The 24,696-nt window shown below is 37.9% G+C and overlaps 1 protein-coding gene across 2 annotated transcripts in view; it reads left to right on the top strand.

The window, feature by feature from the left end:
* Window positions 1-24,696, top strand: part of GALNT1 (polypeptide N-acetylgalactosaminyltransferase 1) — an 88,688-nt gene that overhangs the window by 11,055 nt on the left and 52,937 nt on the right. The window contains exon 2 of one of the 2 annotated variants that reach the window (XM_036406358.2): window positions 14,317-14,486. The gene's annotated coding sequence lies outside the window, so the exon portion shown is untranslated. Of the gene's footprint in view, window positions 1-14,311; window positions 14,487-24,696 lie in introns of both variants that reach the window. The other variant, XM_036406357.2, reaches the window with a different exon arrangement.

The raw sequence follows: 24,696 nt of genomic DNA, 5'->3' as shown, positions 1-24,696 counted from the left end.
AAAAAAAGGAAATTACCTCAAAGTCAGCTAACTGTGAATGTTCATTTTACTGTACTGGTGCTTGGAGAGTATCCAGAAAAGATGTAAGGTCTTTTATTTTCCTTTATATGTGAGTTATTATTGACATACTTTAATTTACTAAAGATATTTCAATGTAGTTTGAATAGCTTAATGAGTTTCTTTATGTTTTAACAATTTATTAAACTGTTACATAAAAGGTAAAACTAGGATATGTCAGGGAAGTGAGACAAGGCTTTAAGAGCAAAATGAAGACTGGTGTATTTGAAGTAGATTGAAGTCCAGTTATGGTCAGGCTTATTGAAGAGGAAATCATCACAATGGCCCAACTGACAAACACTGTGTTTAAAATTTCCATTTCCAAGTCTTAGGTTTTGAGGAAAGGAGTTTAGCTCTTTTGGTGGTGGCTGGAACTGGAGAAGTTTAACCAGTCTTATGCATACTTCTTGAAGAATTATCTTCCTTTTCCAGAAGGGATTTGTTTCAGATGGATGGGTAAAAAGCCAAAAAAAAATCGTAAAAGCTTGAATGTTTGTGGAGGAACATAAATGAAAAGCCTCCAAGCTTATGAAGTCAACTGTGTGTAGACTAGGGAAATTGTAAAACATTTCTGTGTTAAAACTGTGTATATGTCTGAAAATCTTTGTATCCACTGTAAATGAAGGTTTATGGAGGAAATACTGTTCTCTGTTCAGCTTCAAAAAGAAAGCTTAAGATGTATAAATTTTTTTTTTTTTTACTCTTTCAAGAGAGAGGAAAGTTAAGGACAAAACTTTAATACACAAAAAGTGAATACACAAAACTTGAAAACTTTTGGCTTTGCCTGCATATGTATGGATCAAATGTCCAGACTTAAGTGATGGGAGGGGCATTTCCCTGGGTGTAGCACCACTGGCTGGGATTCTGTTCTCTGCCCACAGTTTGTCTGCCTGGTTTCTGATCCTATGTCAAGTGTGGTGACATTGACATGTGGTACTCCTTTTTGTAAAAGCTAGTAGTGTTTTTACTTGAAGATTGCCCCAGTCAGGCAACAAAAATCTTTTTGGCTGGAGAGGAAGAGTTGCCTTTTCAAGACAGTTTGATCTCCTGCTCTGTTCACCCTCAGTCCTCCCTCATTGTTGCCCTGTGCCCCCACCACCCTCCTGCTCCAGTTTGTTGATTGTTGATTTTTGATGGGCAAAAATCCCCAAAATATTAAATTGACACAAATTTGGAGAAATTTGAAAACAGGCAACTCAACTTTTACCTGTTGTTTTCTAGCCTGTCAGTTCAGCAGTGAGCCTTGCTTTTGACTGGCCAGATGGGATACCTGAACCTTGGAACAAACCTTAGCATCTGATACCCACTGACAATTTGGTAGTTAAGAGGCATAGAAAAGATGTCTTAGTATTGTGAGGGGAATGGACATTTTGGAGGTAGGAGGAATAAAGGTGAGCTTGTAAGAGGCAGCAGCAGCAAGGTGCTGAGGTTATTGTTGTCTATGGGAGACAAACCCAAAATTCTACTTTCCACAAGGCAGGATAAATTGTTTTAACAAGATATGTTTGCAGATAGACCACAATTTATTTCTAAGCATTAACATTCTGTCAGTCTTTTTTTTTTTTTTTTTTTTAGTGTGCTGTGGCTGATACTGCAGCTGGTCCTTTTAAATTATAAAAAAAAAGTATTCAGCTGCTGCTACAGGGCAGTTTATTAGAAGAGCATAGTGGTAAAAGTTAAACTGGTCTACTTATATTAATGGATGGTTGATCATGTTTCTTCTCCCTGAAACAAAATTTTCACAGTTTGCTTAGGAACTATTTGGTCTGAATTTATGGAAAGAGTTATTTTTGTATCTTTTATTCTTAATGGTAATAGTTGAAAGCTGCTGGTAGAAGAGACAATTAGCTGATAAAGTGACTATTTTGTAAGTATGACATCTCCTGTTCCTCTGTTGGGAACCAAAGAGGAGCACAAGAGAGCAGACTAGATGAGAAGATTAATGTATTGTTCATACATATAAAGTGTGTAAGCTGGTGTAATTAAGAGTGATAACCCAGGTTATTTGCTTTCTGAATTGCATGAGGAAAAGGAAGGAAAGAATCTTAATTTACTGTCTTTGTGCTGATATTTCCTGCACTAAAATCAAACTGGGTACCTTATTCTTATGGGGTTACCATACTCTTATAAACAATACCTTATATACCTTGCTCTAATAAACAATACTCTTGACTTTTCTTAATGAATGCTAGTAGCTGATATGATTTTAAAGACTTGACTGTTACTAAAGTGAAATGTTAGTGTAAGAATGGACAGATTTTTAACATTGCTGTTACCTATACTTTCATTCCAGTTTTTACCTTAATTATCTGCTTTTGTACATGTAATAAATATTAACTTTCTTGGCACAAACCAGTGTAATCATGAAAGGAGTCGGTTACATCAAGCCTTGAAATTACTAAATCCTAAGAAAAAGTGTAGGTTGTCTTAAGGTGCATTGTATCTATTTTTTAATCTCTTGGTAATGGTATCTGAATTATATGTTTAGCTTGGTCTTTCTGACAGGGATTACTCTGCATGTTAGCAAAAAAATTCCTAATTGCATGTAATATAAAACATCCTGCTACACTTGAATTTCCTGCCATTCTGGTGATGTTCATGGGTCACTGACATACTTTTCAAAGCATTATAAGTAAATCACTGGGTCACAATATTGAAAAACTGTACTGTTGGCTCCTCAGCTTAGACTTATTTCAGGTAAGTGTGTACCTCATAAATAGTTAGAGGCTAGGCCTCCTGCTTTAAAAAAAAAATCTGATAATGAGACATTGCTTTATGGAGAACTATTGCAGAAGTAGATTGCCTCAAAGAGCAAATATTTGAGATTGAGGAGAATTGGGATTGGATGGCAAGAGTGATGCTACCACGCATCTTTTAGCAGGTAAAAGTAGTTTGCATTGTGTCAGAATCAGAGGCTTTTGCAGGTTCATCAGGAGCTCAAAATAAAGTCAGACAGGTACTGGGCAGCATAAATCCTGTAGGAAAAGGGAACAGAAAAGTTGGCAAGACAGAATAAAATCTGTTGCTCTAGAAGATAACAAAATATTTCAATGGCTAAATAATATTTCACTACTTCTTCTGTCAAATAGTGATGTAACAAAGGTATAGCAAGGTAATTAGTAAAAGAGATGGCAAATCCAGAACTGTGAAGGGAATGTGGAAGTGTTGATTTGGAACAATTCACCTATTGACAGATAAAAGTTCTGACTAGTGCCTGTTCAGCCAATTTCACATAGGAAAAACATCAGTTTGACCTTCTTCCTTCCTGTCCCTCTGGACTCTGACAAGGGCAAAATTTACTCTGACATAGGATTTAGTTTCCAGGAAAATACCAGTGGGATCTTTGCAAAATCTGGGATGGGTTTATATGCCCCAGTAAAATATAGAATAGTCACATTTTCTGCTTTCATTTAGTGCATGGGGCACACCAATATAGTCCTGGGGTGTGCTGGAATAATTGTTGTGGAGGTGGGAAAGACAGTATCTGTGTTTGGATAAGACATGATGTCTCTTGAGCAAAAAGTTACATGGTATTCCAAACTGTGGACCATATATAAGAAGTTAGATGTACGTGTTCTTTAAATACTTGTAATTTTCTTTTATATTCATGAGCTGAAGATAACATTGAACTATAAGTCTTTTACAAACTTTTTTGCCATATTCATTCTCGATGAATTAGCAGAATGTCATTATGGTTTGGAAAAATCAAATTTAATTTTCCATTCTGTATGTAATTTTTCCATTAATATGGAAGGCTGATAAGGCTTTTGCTGAAAGGATCGTGTTTAAGTCATCATATTTTTATTTAGAGTTTATTTAGAGCTTGCTTTCTGGAAGTGTGCAACACTTTTTGCTACAAATGTAAAGAGCAATGCTGACAAATCACTGGTTTGAGCATTCTTGGTCTGTAGAACACTTCAGCTTGCAAAGCAAATACCCATTCTCAGCATTTGCTGTTCTTTTGAAGCTGATGAAGCACTTGGACTACTACTTATAAGTTGATTCTTAATTTTATATCAAAGTATTTTGAAGTTAAATTTTCATCTATCATCATGTAAACTCAGCTCAGATATTTTGACAAATGAATGTTCTTATTTGGTGGGAGCCTCACAGGGAGGAATTTGCAAGCCTGAGATTTTCAATTGCAGAGGAAGGTTTTAGAAATGCTGTTTTAGCTGGCACTGCTTTCTCTAGTTTAGTTACTAGTGATGAGTTGAATTTGAGTCTTTAAATAGCACAGTAGATTTCCTAACCTATACAGAAAAGTTAGTTGATACTTTCCACCTGAGCCAATGTTGAGGAGTCATTTGCAAAGCATATAACTTTGTCAAACAGTTGAGCTGAGAGCTGAATGAGTGGGGAGGCTTTGCTTTGGTCTGTCATGAGGTTGGCAGAAGTATTGAGAGCTCCCTGCTTGCTTTGCTGCATGAAAGTTAAACATTTTGGGTTAAGTGGTTTAAGACAGTATAGTGCTTCCAAATTTTTTTTCCTATGTGTCCAAAGGAATTCAGTGTTGACTGAACAAAAGTAGTGTGATAATTTTTTTATTGCTTTTCATTTAATTGTATTTTTAAAAGGTGCCTTCTTTCATTTTGATGCTTGCTGAAATGTTCTCTAGCATAGCAGACACACTCATAAAATAAAAAGTTCTGATTTTATTCTTCTGTAAGTGATAGTTCTCAATATCCTGACTCTCCTTCAGCATAGTGGGTGCCTAGCCTGCTTGTCGCACTAATCTATCTTAAATAATTTTGTTTTTAGGGGCTGATTAGAAACTTCAACATTCTGCTTGTTTTCATATTGCTACCTAGATTATGATGTATACTAGGATGAGCCTGTATATGGAAGATTCCTATTTCATCTCTTTCTGGAATATTCAAGCAAGAATTTTTCCTCAATCCTGAATCAGGTGTTAAGGGAAGCAACTCATGTCTTTCCAGTTATTGAAAATGCTAAATGGTCAAATTCATATCTGAGTAACTGGTGGAGATTTCCAGCAATGAAAGTTTCTCATTCCCTGAAGCATTCTGCCAAATATCAGATTAATAATCCTTTCCTCATGATGTTATGATGTAATTAACAATGTTTGTGGCCCAGCTGCTCAGGAGCTGGCAAAATTGAGGTGGTAAACTAATAAAGAATAACTGAAAACCACTACAGAGTTGGACAAAATAGAAGCTAGAATTACCACATAATAGGCATTTTGAGATTTAGTGTAAGAAGAGTGGAAACTCTCAAAATTTATAAATTACATTGTTAGCATCATGTGTCTGCCTCTCCTGCTGAAGTAAAGTCTTTTCCTGGTCATTCCTTCCCTTGCTCAGGCAAGTATTGTGAAATAGATTGCAAAAATTTCTCGATTGCAGTTTATTTCTGTGCTGAATTAGCTCTGAATCTGTGACTGTGATGTTGTCAGAAAGAAGTGTGGGGATAGAGCAAATGCTTAGGAACTAGGGGTGTCATTATGCAGTCCTTGAGCTGCAGTGCTGATTTTAAGCTTTCTTGACTTTTTTCCACATCTTTTAAGCATGATGTATTTGTAAACTGCATACCTTGTTTCCTGCATACTGAAATATCTTTTGGGTTTGTGTTTGTAAAAAGAAAGATGCTGCAAGCAGCTGACTGACTCAGCAATTAGTAAATCAAATGAAATGGGATATTTCTAGGAAGAAACCTGAAGGTTTGCAGCATGATTTGGGAAACTGTGGGCTGGATTGCTGCATTGCCAAAGGCTGCATTAAAACAGCAGTGCTTTTTTTAGAAAAGCTAATTCATTGGGTTATTGTCGCAGTTTCCTCATCCTTGTTTTGACAGTGTTAATGGCTTTCAGAATGCTGTTTCAACTACCTGAAAGTAGTTACTGACTTTACAAAAAAGGGACAAGAAAAATATTGGGATCTGTATTACTAACTGAATCCATTGTTTTGGAAACTTGATAACGTAATGTTTCCTGTGTTCCTCCATGGTAAACAAAACTTCCTGAATTAGGGACCATTATCTCACCTGAAGCCAGAAAAAGTTTGCCTGCTTTATTTTTCTTAGAAAAATGGAATATTTTGTTGCTGCTGTTGTTTAAAGTGATCTTGCTACTCTTGCAAGTGAGAAATGATAGTCATTTGTCAGCTCAGCCAAATTTCAGATACTGTTGCAAGCAGCAGAGCTTTGCCTGGAGGCAGATGCATATATCCGAAACTAGAATTTCTGTGGGAGGGTTAGTATTTGTGCATGAAGACATATGCTCAGCCAAGCAGTTTGTTGGTTTGGGTATGTTTTCTCCTGTTGACACTGACAGACAGTCTTACTGAAAAGCTTTAAATCTGGCAGAAGGCAGAAAGCCATTCCCTCTTCACTATTTCCCTCACCACAAAATTTTGTTTTTTAAATAGAACATTAATATTTTCAAAGGACTGAGTTCCTAGGCCAGACATTTTCTTTCTTTTTTTTTTTTCCCCTAGGGGAGGTTGTCTGTACTACTTTGTGCCCTAGGGTAACTTTTTTTCTAAAGGTTTACTTTTGTGTACTGTAAATTTATCTGTTCCCCGAGTTAAAGTCCTCCTAATAAGCAATGTGTTATTTTGGACTTTGGACTTATGATGTGCTTGTTCACCTCTTAAACAGCTGTCTCTATGATTTCAATTATGTACTGGGGGCTAATACTGTAATGTGTGATGATTTAAGACTTAGTAAAAGCTTGTGGACAAGAATACAGTTTTCTCATTTTCCTCTTTGATTAACAAGTGCTAATTACATAGTGCAAGAAACTGCTTCCTGTTAGATTTGTGAGGGGTTTTTTATAGTTTGATTTGGTTCCTAAGTTGGTAAATATATAAACAGTCTTTTTTAGCTTTGTGTACAGCCACAAATGATTTAATTTAGAACTCCAATATTTATATTTCTTTTGCAATGAAGTTATAGAGCTGAATAGACAGTGGTCTGTCTCCTGCCAGACTGCTGCAAGAAATGATTTCTCAGTGTCCAAAGAGACATAATTAGATGTGTGGCGCAGTGGTTTTACTTTGGGGATTTTCTACCACTTAGCACTTTGTTTATTATCTTTGTGAGAAAATATTAATATCATTGATGCCCTTTGTAAATGTTGAGAAGCATTGTGTAAATGTGACATTTGCTTTTGCAAATTTACTGGTTGATTTATTTCAAGTACTGCCTCTTGTGAATGGCAAGTCTTAGGATCTTGCTTAGTTACCTCCCCCTCCCACTTTTCTCACTCTTAAGTAATGTGCTATCATTCCTGCTATAATCCTCAATGTGTGTGAACTCAAAAAATCTAAGCCTTTGATTAGAAGAAGAACAATTCAGTTCTCTTTCTCTGCATGTAGCATAGAGTTGCTGTAACTTTATTATCCTGCAGTTGTTAACACTTGAGAACTGATTTCTTGGCCCATGGAAGGCAGAAGTTTTGGTCCTTTAAGCACCATTAAGACTGTATATTTGAATGTCTGTAATTTTGGATCTCTCTGATCATCTGAAGTAATAGGAAATATTTGTAGTTATTTCACTCTGTAGTTCCATTAGTAATTATCAGTGGAAATTAATAAAATGGGTATGGGAATAACTTATATACATTTTTTTACCCTAAACTCTGTTCTCCCGTGCCATCCACACCTGTAAGCTTTACTACTGTCTGGGTGTTTGCATCAGATCAGAGAAAGGGAGGTTACAGATTATTCATTTGAATATTAAACCTAGAATAAAGCAGGCAGCTCTCCTGAAGCCCTCTGCATGCTGTTGAAAAAAACATTGATCATAGGGCATGCAATTTTACAGAATGTAAAATTTATGAGGGCAGCTGTCATTGATTTTAATGTAGTTATGTATTTAGCTATTTTGCATTCATTATTAAATAGGATGTTTTTACTCAGTAGGTCTGGAAACATTTGGTCTTTTCTCATGAGTTGGGGAAGACTAGAAAATGTTAAAGCCCCATCTTTCTCAGCTGAAGGGGCCCTTGTTAATGCAATTGCCAGTGTTAATATTATGTACACTTTTTCTAGCAAAGAGCAGTATTCTGAAAATGGGAACTGAGCTACATTTGTAAGAACTAAGGGAAGAAATTCACATTGTATATGTGGCTATGCACACACACACATGTGTAGCTGGGGTTACTGCTGGTCTCAACCCTAGAGGGGCTGGTGATCCTGCCCGGTTGCTGCTGCTGGGTCAGAGGCTGCTGCCATACTTGTGTTTTTTGGGGAAGGTGACTTGATCTGTTAGAGTGAGTGATAACCATCTGATGTCTCCTGAGCTTCGTGTAACTTGTGGTGAAGAGTTGCGTGTGAGGTCCAAAGTCAGTGCTCTTTACACAGGAAATGTGTTGTCTACAGTGGCAGGGATGTGCATCTGCTGCTGGTCCCACCTGAGCTCTTCCCAGCAAGGGTAGAGAGGACAAGACTGCAGTTGAAATGGGATAGGAAAGTGGAATTTTTAGAGCAAAGTACAGCTCAGTCTTTATGTTTTCATAGCCTATTACAATGGAAATATTACTGGAAAACTACGCTACCCACTCTTTATAAACAAACAAATGCAAACAAAACACTTTAGTTGACACAAACATTAATTTTTTTTTGGCTTCTGGATTCCTTCATAGTGAATGTTTTGTCAGCTGAAGGGGCTGAGAGGTGTCTAATGCATTTTTCACTGTGGCTCACATCCTCCATACACACCAGTGCTGGTTGCTTTGCATACTTGTGGAACAATGAGGGTAGTGTTTCCTGGTGGCTGAAGAGAAGGTGCAGAGGGTGTCTGCCAGCTCACAGCAGTCAACACACAACTCTTTGTTGATAGTCCCACTGGAGGCAAGCATGTCTGGATTGATGCTCTGTGCTCCTACTTAAAACTGGTGTAAGTTAATGCTATCAAAATAAACTGGTTTTGCTGATTGCCTTACTAATGTTTTTGAATTATGATAGTTAAAAAATATTTCTGTCATCTTTACAAACCTGCAGTGCTTCTCCTGATTTTTAAATAATTTGGGTTTTTGTCTTTTGGAGAGCACTTGTGAGGTTATGAAAGAGAGCTTTTTCTCTATTTTTTTTAAATTTTATTTTGTTTTTTTGGATGAGTTAAACAATTCTGTGTAGGTAGTTTATATTATGAAAAAGCTATTTCTTACAGTCCAAAGGGATTTAGTAGTGATGCAGAATATGACAGTATACACTTCACTGGTGAGAGCAGTAGACTGTCTTGTATTTTTGTTTTTTTTTCTGGTGCTTTCCAGCAGTGTAGTGCTCTCAAGCAACATGAAATAGAGTTTTTCAGTAGTCTTGACTTGGAGGTACAGGTTGGGGTGCATTTTACAATTGACTTCTAAAAATCATATTTACTTCAAAATACCTCTGTGGGTTCAATCACTTTTGGTCCCTTTCATACACTGCTTGTGTTGGCTTGTGCTGCTTTGAGTGCTTGTCCCCATGGGCAGCAGGAGACCTGTGAGAAGAAGGTGCTGCTGCATTGTTTGCATGACTGTGTGTGCCAGAATCATTGCTTGGTTGGTGAACAACCTGTTAGTGAAGGCCAAGAAAAGCAGTGACATGCATTTTAGATGTCAGTCTGATCAAAGCCACTGTTACCTTGACAGTTTTTTCCTAAGTTTTGGCGAGGTAATATGATAGCAGTGTGTGTTTAACAGCTGTTAAACATAATTTCTGTCTTCATGGTTTTGCTGCTTCTGTTATAAATGCTGCCTATGAATCTTTTTTTGAAACAAAGTGCATGCAGGAAAAAAAAAATCTTTGAATTGTTTCCCTTAAGAAAGATTTATTCAAACGATTTTTTTACCCTTGCTGTCTTTCTGTATAAGATAAAGGTATGGAGACTTATGAAACAAAACTGTGGTTGTTTTGTTGTACACTCTGTTTTTATGTATTTTTGGCCACTTCAGGAATAACAGGAAGACAATGTGGTTTTCTCAGTGTTACAAATCTGTTTTCTTCAGAGTTTAGTGGCACCCTAATAATTTAATGCTTTTCTGTTCAGTCTCTTGCACTGATTTTTCTGACCTTGTGCGGGGTCATACCATTGTAATGAGTTGGTAGAAAAAGAAGTTGATGCAATGGAGTTGGCTCCATATTTTATGGCACGTGCGTGATTTCGTATGTGTAGGGAGGTGTTTCGCTGACTACAGAAGAAATTGACTGCACAGACTAGAAAGGTAATGCATGGCTAAAAAATCATACAGTCAATCCCTATCATATTTAGGAAGAGGTGAAAGTGGTAAGTGGAGTGTGACAAGTAGGGATAGCTATTTCATTGGGCATAGATAGCTCTGCATGATTGTTGCTGTTTTAAACATTAAATGTATCAGAAGAAAGTTCTCTGCTTAATAGGAATGCAAATATTGAGACTATTCAGTTTAGTGACTTGCTTGAATATGAGACAGTTATATTTTGCACTCTACAAACATTGTAGCTGTGAATCTGGTCAGCCTTTTAGATTGACTGGCTAAAATTTGTTTAGGTTTAAATAAGTTTCAAATAAACCTTTCTTCATTTTTAAGTGATGTCCTGTTTTTGGCTGTGATAGAATTAATTTTCTTCTTAGTAGCTGGTACAGAGTTGTGTTTTGGATTCAGTATGATATTGATAACACACTGATGTTTTAGTTGTTGCTAAGTAGGACTTACTCCAAGGCCAGGAATTTTTAGTGCCTCACGCTCTTGACGGTGAGGGGATTTGCAAAAAGCTGGGAGGGAGCATTGCTGGTTCAGCTGAGCCAAACTGGCCAAAGGGACATTCCATACCACAGAACATCCTGCCCTGTATGTAAGCAGGAGGTGGGGGGATGGGGAATTGACCTGGGGTACAAATAGAGGTTGGGTGGGGAGTGGTTTAGTTAGTGGATGAGAAGCTCAAGATGACCCAGCAATGTGCACTCACAGCCCAGAAGGATGAGCATGCCCTGGGCTGTTTCCAAAACAGCAGGGCAAGAGGGTGGGGGACTCTGCCCTTCTGCTATGCTCTGCTCTGGTGAGACCCCAGCTGCAGTGCAGTGCCCAGCTCTGGGCCTCCAGCAAAGGAACCATGTGCACCTGCTGGAATGAGTCCAGAGGAAGAACACCAAAGATGATCAGAGGGCTGGAGCACATCTCCTGTGCAGACAGGCTGAGAGATTTCTGCCTGGAGAAGAGAGGGCTGCAGGGAGACCTTAGACCTTCCAGTACCTAAAGGGAGCTAAAAGAGAGTTGGGGAGGGGATTTTTACAAGGACAGATAATTATAGGACAATGGGTAATGGCTTTAAACTGAAAGAGGGTAGATACAGATTAGATATAAAAAGAACTTTATTGTGAGGGTGGTAAGGCACAAGAACAGGTTGCCCAGAGATGTTATGGATGCCCAGTCCCTGGAAGTATTCAAAGCCAGATTGGATGGGGCTTCAGCAACCTGTTCTGGTGGAAGGTGTCCCTTCCTGTGGTGGGGGGCTGGAACTGGATGGTCTTTAAGTTTCTTTCCAATCCAAACCATTTTATGATTCTGTGAAGATCAGAAATGCATAATCAAGGCAATGTAATATCCTCTCTAACAGGAAGCTTGTGGACTGGAGAAAGCCACATGCGATACTGTTACAGAGCAAACTAAGGAAATACGGCCTAGATAAAAAAAGCTATTTTAGGATATGTGTAAACTCATTAGGTTAACAGTAACCAGAGGTTTTCCAGTAGTTCTCTTTAGTAGCAAGGAAAGCCTATTGCATGGGATTTTGTAAAATTGTTTCAGCTAACTGTTCTTGTTCATACTGGCTAATTAGCGTATGGTTATGAAATCTAAAGATGTGTTTGGGAATAAATGCAGTTACACAAAGGTGGGATGGCAATTCAGAAAGATCTTAAATTTTGGAAAGATGGCCTGGCAAAATAGGATTTCATTTAGAAGAATAAGTTGAATGCTGTATATTTAGGTCAAAAGAAAATATGGAGAACATCTGTTAAGTTTCTGCTGTCACTCCATTCCTCAGCATGGATTATAAAATGAGAGCTGACAGTGCAGTATGGTTGACAAAGAAGATATGTGTGTATGTATTGGCATGACTAATTGGTGGTCTAATCTGGAAGATGAGGAGTTGAACCTTTTGCTTTGTTCTATATTGTGAAATTCAAGTGGTGTATCTGTTTTGGCCATTGTACTTCAAGAAAGATGTAGGTGTACTTAATTTGCCTCAGGAGTGTAATGACTGATGATTTAGAAAAGGTGCTGTGTGCAGAAGGAATGATTGAATTGGCATTTTTGTAATGCAAAGAAAAGATCAAGGGAAATAATAAGCTTTTAAGTGTGTGGAAGCTCGCTACAAATAAGTGAACATCTGCGCTTGGTAGCTGTGCCTTGCTTACTAATGGCAACATGGGCCATTCCCTGTGTGTCCACCTCTCACTGTTTGGCTTCCAGTTTTGTGATTTGTAAGGACTACTTCTAGTCAGTGTCTGGACAGCACTGAGCAAAGAATCTTAGGATCCTTTGAAAAAATATAAATTAGCAAAATCACTAAAGTAAGGATCTTCATCTAACCAGACAGATGTAGAGAGAGACACTTCAGTTTTAACTTTAGACAGGTAGAAGAAAATTATCTCCCAGACTTGCCAGCCACCTGGCCAGTAACAGACCTGTTTCCCCATTGGTAAACATGGATCGTGTCCTCCACCCACCCCTGTAAGGCACCTGTGTTTTGGTGAAGAAAAGTGCTACAAAAAAGGCTAATTTAACATAAACAACATTCATAATTTTTTTGTGTGTGGGTGTATTGCATGTTACAGTGCAGTGTGTAGAACCTAGTCAGATATATCATGGAAATCTGTTTAACCTCTTGAAGGCAACAGCTAATTGGCTTTGATAAAGGAGGTTGGGTCTCTTCAGAAGGATGTCATGATCTCCTATATTAACCTGTTCAGAAAAGAAACAAACATTATTTATGTTAGGTTTCCTGCTGGATGTGTCTTGGATCATATTTTTCTGGCCATTGAAACTTCCCTGATTTTTTCACATTTGGTACAAATTGGTATCATTTCAAGGAGCTCTTTAGCCAGTTCTATTAATAATCAGACTTTAAGACAAGACATTTTCCCCTTCTACTTTGGTATGCCAAAAAAAAAGGAAACTGCTAAGTATTACACTAATTTTATCTGCTTCAGGGTATTTTTTGGGGTAATAATTAATAGTTACGTGGTTGACAAACACCTTTTCTATCACTGCCCATCTTAACCTTCCTTACCATATGCTTTCTCCATACTGTCGTGTTACCATAGTATCAGCAACTTTTTTTTTTTCTGCTTTCTACAAAGTTTTTCACCTGGATAGATACCTAGAGGTAAAAGTTTAAACAGGCAGAGGCAGGCAGTCAAGAAACTTGACTAGCTTAGTAGGTTCAGATATATGGCAAGTGCAAGATACAAGCTTGAATAATACATGGCAAATATTACCCAAGTGTAGACAAATTTCAATTGCATTAAAAATTGATCAAATCTCTCTTGAATGTTAAGACACATTCTTTAGTTTTGAGCTGTTAAGAATTTCCTTCAGACATTGCTGTGTTATCTGGGCAAAGGCAGAGATTTGAAGGAATTCATTCAGTATTGCTACAGTTTTAATGGATAAGACTTGGAAAGGCTCAGGCATCATTTTTCAGGTGTCACTTTTTTTTCTAGAAGTGAAAAAACGTTGCTTCTTAAGCGTCAAGTCTGTGTTACTGTAATAGCACCTTTTTTTTCCAAAAGCTGTCATTATAAATGCTAATGTTTAACTTGTGGGCGAGAGATGAAAGAATGTAAAAACCCCTACATCTATAAACTAGAATATGTATAGGAAGATTTAGTCCAAAAGAGTGATCATCTGGGGAACTGCTCATGTGAATGTGTGCTGTTTTTGAGGAGGCTGTTTTCTTGCCTTATTGAGAACAATTCATAGTTTGTTGTGCTAAGTATTCATGATTGGATAGAGAACGACATATATAGAACTCAAAAATAGATAACAGCTTATTTGGGAGGACAGGCAGTCCTCCCACTTAAATCATATCATCTGGAAGGCTAAAAAATGTTGATGACTTGTTCCACCTCTCCACTCTTCCCTGCATATGTTGTTTTCCTCACAAGCACAGTTCACTGCCTCTTTTTAGAAACAGTCTTTGACTCCTTCTCCCTTGCATGGGATTTTAGATTTTGAAATCTTAAATGGGAAACTTTCTTCCCCTTGCACCTCAAGCTCTGCCAGAACTGAGCTAGGAACTTATCTGAATTTCTGTTTTTCCTCTAGGACAGCCTTAAGACCTTTCTGGTGGAATACCTCTTTTGCTTCTACGTTCATGTTGGAATGGCCTAGGCCAGTCTGTTGCTGTATGGTTCCTGCCACAGGTGCTCTGGAGCAATGTGTCAGGATTTTGCCACCAGTGCTAGTGGACTATCCAGATGGCTGTAAACCTGCAGAGGAGGTGAGTACAAAATGTGTTCCAGGAATTTTTGGTGCTTTGGTCAGGTCTGTCTGCTTTGGGTGTGTTTCAGAGCAAAGGGACCACTTAGGCTGCATGTGTGCTTTGTCACTGGATTGCGCTGGGCTTGCGTGGCAGGGTTTTGTTAGTGACTTACTTAGAGGCCTCTTCTCTGAGAAGCTGCTAGAAACTTCCTGTGTCCAATGGAATCAATGGCAGTTATCTCCCAGAGGGACCTGCCACTGGCTGCACCCTGTGGAGGGGGGAGCCATGCTGGAGCAGTTCATGAAGAAGTGCAGCACATGGGAAGGACTCAGGTTGGAGAAGTTTGTCAAGAGCTGCTTCCTGTGGGAACAGGGGAGAAGTGTGAGTAATCCTCCCTCTGTGGAGGAAGGAGAGGCAGAGCCAGGATGTGATGAACTGATTTTAACCCTCATTCCCTGTTCCCCTGTGCTGCTAGGAGGAGGAGAAGGTTAAGAAAATTAGGAGAGAAGTTGAGCCTGGGAAGCTGGGAGGGGCACAAGGAAAGTTTTTTAAAGATTTGGTTTTACTTCTCATCCTAGTCTGATTTGATTGCTAATAAACTGAACTGATTTCCCCATCTTGAATCTGTTTGGCTGTGATAGTGAGAGATTTCTCCCTGCCCTTATCTTGACTCGCAAACCCTGTGTTATATTTTCTTTCCCTTGTCCAGCTGAGGAGGGATGGGACTGTGACTTTGGTGGGCACCTGGAGTCCAGCCAGGGTCAATAGTCTGCATGAATATTCCATATTTTACTGTTCTTTCCACATCCTGTTGGACCAGTTCAGTTGTCTGCAGCTATTAAGCAAGTTTCCATAAGAATACCTTTAGATAATAGTGGAGACCTAATTAAACTGTTTCTGTGGTTTTCTCTGAGTATTGGGAAGCACAGTATCCAAGTGGATAAAGGACCTCATTATTAGTTTTCCTAAATTCACCTTTATCCTCTCAGAATATCTTGAAAAGACTTACTTAGTCCAGTGAACTGGAATTCAGATCCACTTTCCATCCAGATGACCTAAGAAAGCCTGAGTTTTATTTTCTGTGTTTCTACAACAAGCAACAGTCCCCTTAAAGCATCCTTGTCAGACAAGAGATGATTTATTAAACCACCACTGTGTAGTCATTGGCTGTGCAGTGAGGTGTTTAACAACTGAGCACTCCTGAAGCCTCCTCTCTGTGTGCGTCTCCTACGCTTTTTTTAAGCTTGATTGAAGCAAGATGGAGAACCAAAGTTTAATGGGATGGACAGGCAAAGATGTGGTGTGTGTCATGGTTTAACACTGGCACAATGCCAGTGCCCCCATGAGGATACCCTCTCCCTGGTTTCTGCTGTGAGATGTGAGCAGGAATAAACAAAGCAGGCTCCCACTTAGGAAAAAAAATTTATTAACTAAACTACAAGGGAAAGGGAGAAAAAAAAAAAAAAAAGAAACCCACAAGGAAAATGAAAACTTCACAAATACATCTCCTTCTCCTCCTCCCCACCAAATTCCCAATACAATACATCCCCCAAATCATCGACTCTCAGTCCGGCACCACCCTTCAGAATACTCAATCCTCAGTTCATCAAGAGGAGAAGGAGTCCTTCTTGTGCCAGTGGTGACCTCTTCCTTTCATGTCCAGCGCTCTCACCACTGAACACAGACCAGAGCTGCTTCTAGGGTCGACTTTTAAGGATGCTTCGTCCCACTCCAAAAAGGCACAGTCTCAACTCTGGGACACCTGTCCCCCCCATATTTCACCCCCTGGGGCTGAGGGGCACCAACACTGAACCCTCTTGGTTCTGAGGCATTGCCTCCCCCTAGATGCAGTCTCTGTGTCACAAGGAACATGGTTCTGTCCATGGCTGTACAAAAAGAGTCCAGCATAAGCTACTCCATCATCTCTTCCCACTAGGATTCTTCTCTATTCTTCCAACATCTCTCACTTGCCCAGACCTCTCTCACACTTGCCCATTTCCTTCTTCATCTTCCACTCTATCTCTCTTCTAGGAAAAGTTAAAGTTCTGTAAAGTTTTCATTCTCCGAAAAAGGGGTTAAAAGCTCCTACAAGCGGCCGGCTGAACCCCCCCCTTCTTCTCCGTCCCAGCCGTGCTGCCGGCACAGGCCCATGTTTATCAAGCTTCAGGCAGCGTCTCTCTCTCTCTCTCTCTCTCTCTCTCTCTCTCTCTGTGTCTCTCAGGGGGGGCTGCCCGATGGCTCCCGGTGTCTCTCTCTCTCTCTTCCACCCTTCCACCCCCGGGCTCAGGCCTACCTCTCCCGGCCACATGGCTTTCCCCTCCCCCTGCCCAGCCAGCAGCTGGGCCGGGGCAGAGACCCGAACTCTTTCCCGCCGGAAACCCAAGAGAGCCTCCCAGGGGAGAGCTCTGCTTTTAACCCCGTGTTCTCAGAGGCGGGTCCAATGTCCCAATGGCCACATTAGATGCCAATATTAAAATCTGAGCACCAATTGGCCTGACCCCAATATCTCAGAGAACATATTTCCTGTCAAACCACCACAGTGTGACAGGTCCGTTTCCTTTGGCAGAAAAGTTTAACCAGTGCAATTGTATTTAGTGTGTTAAATGGTGTCTTGCACTTGAAGTCATTGGTATTGACATTTTGTTCTAATTTTTCATCCTGATTTTTTCTTTCCTGAAACCTATTAGTAGTTTTCATAGATTAGTTTACACAGATTGAGTTCTGAAAGACTCTTTGGGTCCAATTCTGAGATTCAGGTTCAGCATTGTAAAATGGGAAAAGTGTGTTTCATGTTTGAGTGGGTCCTTTTCCAGTCAACTTCAAAAGATCTAACATGTAGTCTTAAATTCAGTCCTTCAGAAGTATAGCTGGAACAAGTATCAGTTTAGAGGAGAGGAAAAAGTATATCCAAAATTAATACCTTATACTCTTTAGTAGTAGAGGCTGATAAGAAAAAAAATCTAGGGTAAAAAAAAGTAGAGCAATATTTTACTTCTGGGTTTACTTCTTTTGGCCACTCAAGTGATATCTTCATTATTTTTTTTTCATGATGGCCCAATCACCTCTTCTGTGGTTGCTGACTAATGTTGAGTTTAGTGAGATCACAGATTTGAGTAGAAATAACTTCTTTTGGAGAGAATACCCGATTGGTCTGAGTCTGCACTGAGAGACTAATGTGGCTGAATAAACACAATTGTTCTTGGTTCTTTTTCAGCTGTGTCAGTTCTCTGATTAAGTTTCTTTGTTGCTGTGTAGATTTTTGCTGGCAGAGCAGAAGGCTGGTGTGTTGGAGTAGCTGCTACTTACACAGTAATAGTGTGCTGATAAATCTTTAAGCATGCTCTGGCTTCTAAGGCATCTCTACTATCTCTCCTTGTAAAGATTCTAGAGCTTTCAGAGAAGGTGAAAATATTTCAGGAAAGGTATTGAAGGTATTGAAGAGTAATTTCAATTGTCTTGGAGCACAGAATTTTAGAAGATGTTTTAAAAAATATCTGATCTTTGATTTAATTTAAATTCTAGAAGTGATTTTATTTCTCAAATTCTGTGGTTTTCAATTAATATATAGTTGAATTTCCAAAACAGCTCCATCACATTCCTTTCCTTAATATTGTCTGACAGATTGACCTTTTTTATGGTGACCTGTTTGTCTCTTGGCTTCTAGTCAGGAATTAATTTTGAATTGTAAAACAGCTCAAGTTGCTACAAGCTTTATACCTTCAAAAATCATTTTATGTCAAATTAATACACTAGCTGTTTTTTCATGAATTGCTTGACAGTTTCTGGGGGGGAAAAAAAGCCAAGTAATAAGCACCAAAGTATTGAAGAAATGTAAGTGCTTCCCTGAAGTCTGATGCATACTTGCCTTCCTGAATGTTCTGCTGACTTTTTTCCTTATGCAAGTATGCAGAAAATTGTTATCATCACACTTACAGGTAACTGGGGAAACACGTGAACTCTTCCACAAAATAATCTTTCTGCCTCAAATTGCATATCCCACTCTTCAGACTTCTCTGGATTGCTGTACAGCACAAGTAAAAAATTCTAAATTTTATTTACTCCTTTACCTTACTGATGCATTTTCCATATCATGATATGGCTATTTTATTTAAATTTGTCAAACTAGGATGAAAAGGTACAAGTTAGGCTAGATGAAAAACATGTCTTAGAATTACTAACTTTAAGAGTATAGTCTTGAAGTTTAATGTCTGAGAGCATTGCCAATTTTTTTTTTCTAAGAAATATTTAAGAAAGAAAAAGAAATATTCAAGAAATAAAATGCAGTAATATTTGAAAAGCATTTCTTACAGAATAATGAAAATTTAGCATTTTCTTTTGAAAATTACCTTGTTTAAATAATTTCCATGGCCTAAGTGAAAACTATTTTTATAAAGTTTTATTGATTTTTGCTTTTTTAGTGTTTTCTCCTATAAATGAACTCAAAGCATGATCAGTTTGTTTTTTTAAAGAAAAAAGGGCAGATTTTTGAAGCTGTTAACAAAATAGGACTTTTATTTCTGTGGCACTCAGTTTCTGTAGTGCTGCTTTTGAGTTTGTATATAAAGTTTGTATTTTTTTTTCAATGAAGTTGAAAGCTGGGAAGAAGTATGCGCATGACCAATTAACATCTCTGTGATTTAGCCTGTATCCACGTTTACAGTTACAGATGCCTATTTATTGGATGGGTGGATACTGTGTGCCCCAGGCTTTTTGAATTATATGGGCTGCTTTATATTTCCTAGATGGGTGGGTTCTTCTGTCACTTTCTCCTCCTCTGCTTTTACAGAGAGCAGATTCATTTACAGTAGCAGATCATTTTCCATCTTGTCTCTACATTACCTGTTATCTTGATTTTTGTTGGGATGGCAGCAAACTAGGAGATGCAGTGTAAGAGCAATGGGCTAGGAGGGGGCATCTGCTTGCAGGGACCTGAATTGGTCATAGCTGCTCCCTGCCAGAGTTAGGGATAGTTTGCTTGCTTGAACAGCAAATGGAAAAAGGCACTGAAAAGGAAAGGGAGAGTAGAACTCTGTGGTGGAAATGTCTCAGTGTGAAACCAGCCCCTTTGCAAGGCTTTGCTCAAAAGTACTGATACCTCTGTGAATTCTCTTGTGATGTCAGCATATAAACCTCTGAAGCTCACCTTAAGTCTGAATTCAAGAGTTTAGGCTCAGTTCCTGTGGAGATACCAGTACTAGTGCTTAAGAACCAAGATTCCACATGGACAAAGATCCAGGATTCCAGTCCTGAAGAAGAGCCATTGCAATAACAGTCTGCTTGAAAACTATTCTAGCAACTTCTCCCTATCAGTTTCTTCTTGTCTTGTCCAGTCTTGAAAGTGTTCTCAAGTTCTGAAGGATTTCCAGGACTCTGCATTTATTATCCTGCCTTTTTAGCTTTTTATATGAGAATTCTTTTCTTCTTGTTTCCCTCTTCAGTATAGAACCCAAAATTTGGATATTGCCTATTTTAGAAATAAACTTTACATGGAAAAATTGATGAGTCTCATGGTTGAAGAAAATCTCATAGTTATTCTTTTTATACCATGTGTACATTTGCATGGATTAACAATTAAAAAAAAGGACATAAAAGTGTGGTACTTCTCAAATTTTTATTGCCAGTGATCTCTGAAAAGACAGAATTAAGAAAAACTGCCTCTAAAACGAGTCTAAGAGAGAGAGGGAAGAATGGAGGTGAAGAATCTAATGTATAGTGCAATACTGTGTGTTAATTAAGTACAGAACAGTTGTTAGCAGCAGAAGCTACCTGCTGAGCACACAGCTTTGTGATGTGAGAACAGGCTTAGCTGGGATTGTATACTTAAAAGCTACATTGCCTTTCTCTATAAATACTGCCTTTTTGCTCTCTAGGTAGACTTTTTATTTGCCTATGGATATAAACCAAAGGAGCACAAGTTTTTGGGAGAAACTTTGCAAAAGTTTGATATATCCCAAAATTTGATAGTGCTAGCTTTTCTTATTTTTCTCCATATCTGATCAGTCATTTCTTTCTAGAGAAACACCCACGTGGATTTTTTTTTGGTTTGTTTGGGGTTTTTTTGTTGTTGTTTTTGCTAGACTTTTGTTGATGGAGATCTGATGTTTTCTCTGTATTTCAGAAAGTTTTAGCCCTGCAAACATGCTGACTTATTTTGGTTAGAATTTGGGTGTTTCCCTAGACATGACAAGGTGTGGTACTTTTCGATTTTTATTTTAAACTATCTGCAGTGGCACTTTTAAAGGAATGGGAGGTAAAACTTGTTAACTTGTTTGAATTCTTTGCTATTCTTCATTCTACTTGCAATATCATTCATTTTACTTGTGGTGGTAGAACCCACCATGTGTTAAGTGATTGTCACCCCTATGTTTTCAAATTTATATCCTAATTCTTCAAGTCTTCACCATTAGTCACACATGTTATCCTTTCAGCAGTTTTTAACTTAATATCTGCATTTGATTTTTCAGCAGGTTCTGCTGTTACTCTAGGCAGAATTCAGCCAGCTTCTCTATGATATACACCCTATAGCCCCAGCATGTATGATGAATTTTTCTTTACCCGTGCTTATTCAAAGCTTTTCTTCTAAAACACTTTTAAAAATATTTTTCACATATGCTGAAGGGAGAGAAAAAATGTTCTTCAAAGTTATTTGGTATTTTTTCAATTTTCCCTGCTGGATTTTTCATCTACAGTAGAAAGTTTTCAGGATTAGAGGTTTCCTCATTTACTCACAAAAGGATGATTGAATCTATTGACTGCAATTTACTCAATGTTTCCAGAAGTCTCCTCTATAATATTTTTTTTTCTCTGATTAGCTCACTCTGCTTTTCTTTAAATCGAATTCTTGCCCATTGGTGATTCATCCTTAATGATGACTATTTTCCTATGTAATTTTCTGCCATTTTTAAAAGTGTTTGAAGAATTAATGAACAATTTTATTCCACTCTAGGTTGTGGCTTTGATACATACCTAAAAAATAATCAGAAGCTTTTTGGAGATTTGATATTTTTGAACATTTGAGACTTAGCTTGAAAGATTTAATAATTTCTTACAACATACAAGGAAGGTGTCACAGATATCTTGTATAAGATTTATTCATTTGATTGTTCAGAGCCTGCATAAGTTTTTGTCTATGAAAAATATGTAGTAGTTTTGTGATGGTGAATTCACCTGACCTTCAAGTAGAGAAGGATTTCTCCTTGAAGTTTGTAATTCTTTCATACTGACACCTGAGTTTCTAGTTTTCTTCTCTTCTAACTTAATAGCAGAATAGAGAGTGAATTTGAGACCCTTTTGTCTGTGCTTATCTCTGTTTTCGAGAAGAATTTGCTTATTTCCTCAAAATACTTCAAAAGCAAATGCTGCATGACATTTTTGAGTTGACATGTGCAGACTGAATATCATAAAATCTGCAGAAAGTTCTATTATTTGACACATTTGTTTGAAGAGCAACCTATTGATAAGTATAGCATCCATTTTAGCTCTGTCTCAGCTGGTAAATTCTGAGTTTGTTGGACTTTTAAAACATTTGTTAAACAAATGTTGAACTTTTAAAACATTTTGGAAGTCAATTTGATTTTCTGAATCGTGCAGAAACATTGTAAAGGAAGACGGAAAATATGAGCATTGAGAATATGAAGCAGCTTACTGTAGTTTTACTTCACATAGTCTAATCTAGTGCAAAAGAAGCTTGCTCACAATACTAAATTAATTTTTTTTCAGAAAGAAATTTAACTTTAAAAAAGTCCTATCAGGTAGCTTATTCTACTTACTGCTCAACTGACACTTGCCAAGTTATTTAAAATAACTTTTGGAAACGTATGAATTTTTGATTATTAGCAATCCTTGACTGCTTGCATGCTTTTTTTCTTAGGGAACCTATGCCTTATAAGGCCAGGTGATGCTGCTTTTGTCTAGAAGCCTTCTCAGTGTTACATCCTGTCACAAGACTGAGAGCCTAAAACATGTGGAGGTGTTTACAGCTTTTCCTTGCAGACAGCTAATAGTGTACTAATAGCCTAATCTCTGCTACTGTGACACTACTCCACTGCAATATAAATTTTGGGTAGTTCACCTTTTAATTTCTTAAAAGACCATTTAGATCCAACAGGGAGCCTAAAATTACTTAGTTTGGAGCTGTTTCTTCTGAGTAATGGTAAACTTGCACTGTCTGTACCTCACATGACAGATTGTTTTGCTTGAGGAAATGGAGGTCCTCACCTAGAACACCTGTGTTGATGTGACCTCAATTTTTCTCTAAAAGTCCTGTAGTGTTGGGGTTGAAAGTCCAGCTAACACAGCTCTTCAGGGAGTTATTAAAAAGTGGAGTCAGTTTATAGCTCTGGGATGCTGATTGGCAGGAGTGTTGCTGTGCTGAAAAAGCTAAGTGCTGGGTCACCATCTGTGAGTCTTCCAAAAAGAAAAACTATTCCAGTGGTTCTAGTCCACTTCAGCCTTTCAGGGTGCTGTGAAGGGTAGCAGAAGGCTCAAATAGGTCTTACTGATGCATCTTCAGCCATTAATTATTGCATGTCAAGGCTTCATGAGCTCAGTGTTTAAATCATCTCTTGCTGCTGTTAACAACAAAAGCTTTTCACTCATGAATTGCTCATTGTCTTTGTGCTGCCTCTGATACTCAGTGATGAAAATACTGCTTGTATTCTCAAGCTGACTGTTTCTCTTAGTCAAGCACCCTCAGTAGCCCTCCCAGAGTGTGCATGCATAGTAGCTATGGTTTGGAAGAGGAATGTTTGCTCTCAGTCAGCATCTGAGGTGTCAGTAACCCAATTTAAGACTGCAGTTGTTTCAGGAGAAGAAATAACTGTCTTTCGGCTTATAAGTCTGCTTTTCAAAAAGGATTGCCTGTTCTGCACCTCTCATGAGAGGCAGTTCTGTGGTTCAGTCTAAGAGGGAAAAGATTTGAATAGCAGTGATTTGAACTTACCTGCCAGGACTGTAACAACAGCCAATAACTTAATGCCCATGCAAACACCTACTTCTCTTTGCTTCAGGGTGTTATATATATACATGTATATTCATTTTCTTATGTGTTGCAGTTAACCTGGGCTAATGATGTGTAAATATTTGAAGCAGTTCTGTAAAAAGGTGTATAGTTGTTTTTTTTTTTGTTATCAGACTGGCAATATTAAGTAATGTATTTTGATTTCTCACTGGACATAATAGAAATATATTTTAAATTTTTGAGACGTTGAGAAAATAAGAATGTGTGAAGAATCCCTGAATGAGATGTCTGGGTTTAGATAATTTTTATGCAATCTGTGGAACAATAGAGAAATGAAGTTGTTGCCTCAGACGTTTGAAATCTACTTCAAAGTCGTAGAATAGACATCTAGTAAATCTCAGCTGGTTATATGACAGCAGTAGTCTTTGTACTTTTATTGTGTTCTTAATTTCCAAATTTTAGCTATCCTCTTGAGCTCTTGCAATATTTACAGTGAGATTCTGATAGGGAATATTTCATCTCCCTCCTGGATCAATTTATTCCTTTTCTTGCATAGCAAAAATTGCTGTGAATAAAAGAATGTAAATCCAAAATCTGTGCATTGAATTGGTTTGATTTTTTTATTATTTGATTAAAATATTGTTCTTCTGGTCCTTTGAAACCTTGCCCACTACAGTTTCTTCCTGCAAGCAAGACAGGGCTTTCATAAAGTCAATCTAAACTGGCCTGATTATGACTGGGAAAAAAGTGATTTAAGTGTTTTCAAAGGTTTTCATTTGAGCAGTTGTGTAAATAATCTTTTGTTCCATTCTTAAAAATGCTGTATTGAGGGAATTTGGCATTTTTACAAACTCATTTGAGAAACCATTAAGCACCGATTTGTGAAATTATAAACTGTTTTCAGAAGTTCAGTGACTATAGTTGTTTCTGAAAACTATAAGTACCAAAATAACATTGCATTTTCAATTAACTTTCTTGCATGAACTGTAAGAACTTCTTTTAAAAGCCAAACTTTATAAGAGCCATTTTTTTCAATTCAGAAATATTACTTCCTTACTATGTAGAAGTATTTAGAGCTAATCTTAAAAGTTTAAAGGTTAAGTAAAGACTACTTGAGTAAGAAAGTCCCTTCCTACCTGAAGTATTCTATGATTCTGTGATTCTGAATAGGGAGAATCAGAGGTTCAAGTACACATTCATGTAGTTCCATATAGTTGCAAGCAGTTTGGCAGAGTTTTAGTTGGAGTACATAGCTGTTGTTCCATTTCT

This window comes from Molothrus ater, chromosome 1, assembly GCF_012460135.2.
Source record: "Molothrus ater isolate BHLD 08-10-18 breed brown headed cowbird chromosome 1, BPBGC_Mater_1.1, whole genome shotgun sequence".
NCBI classification, from domain to species: domain Eukaryota; kingdom Metazoa; phylum Chordata; class Aves; order Passeriformes; family Icteridae; genus Molothrus; species Molothrus ater.
The sequence above is the reverse complement of the archived record's forward strand: the minus strand, read 5'-3'. Positions and strand labels throughout refer to the sequence as shown.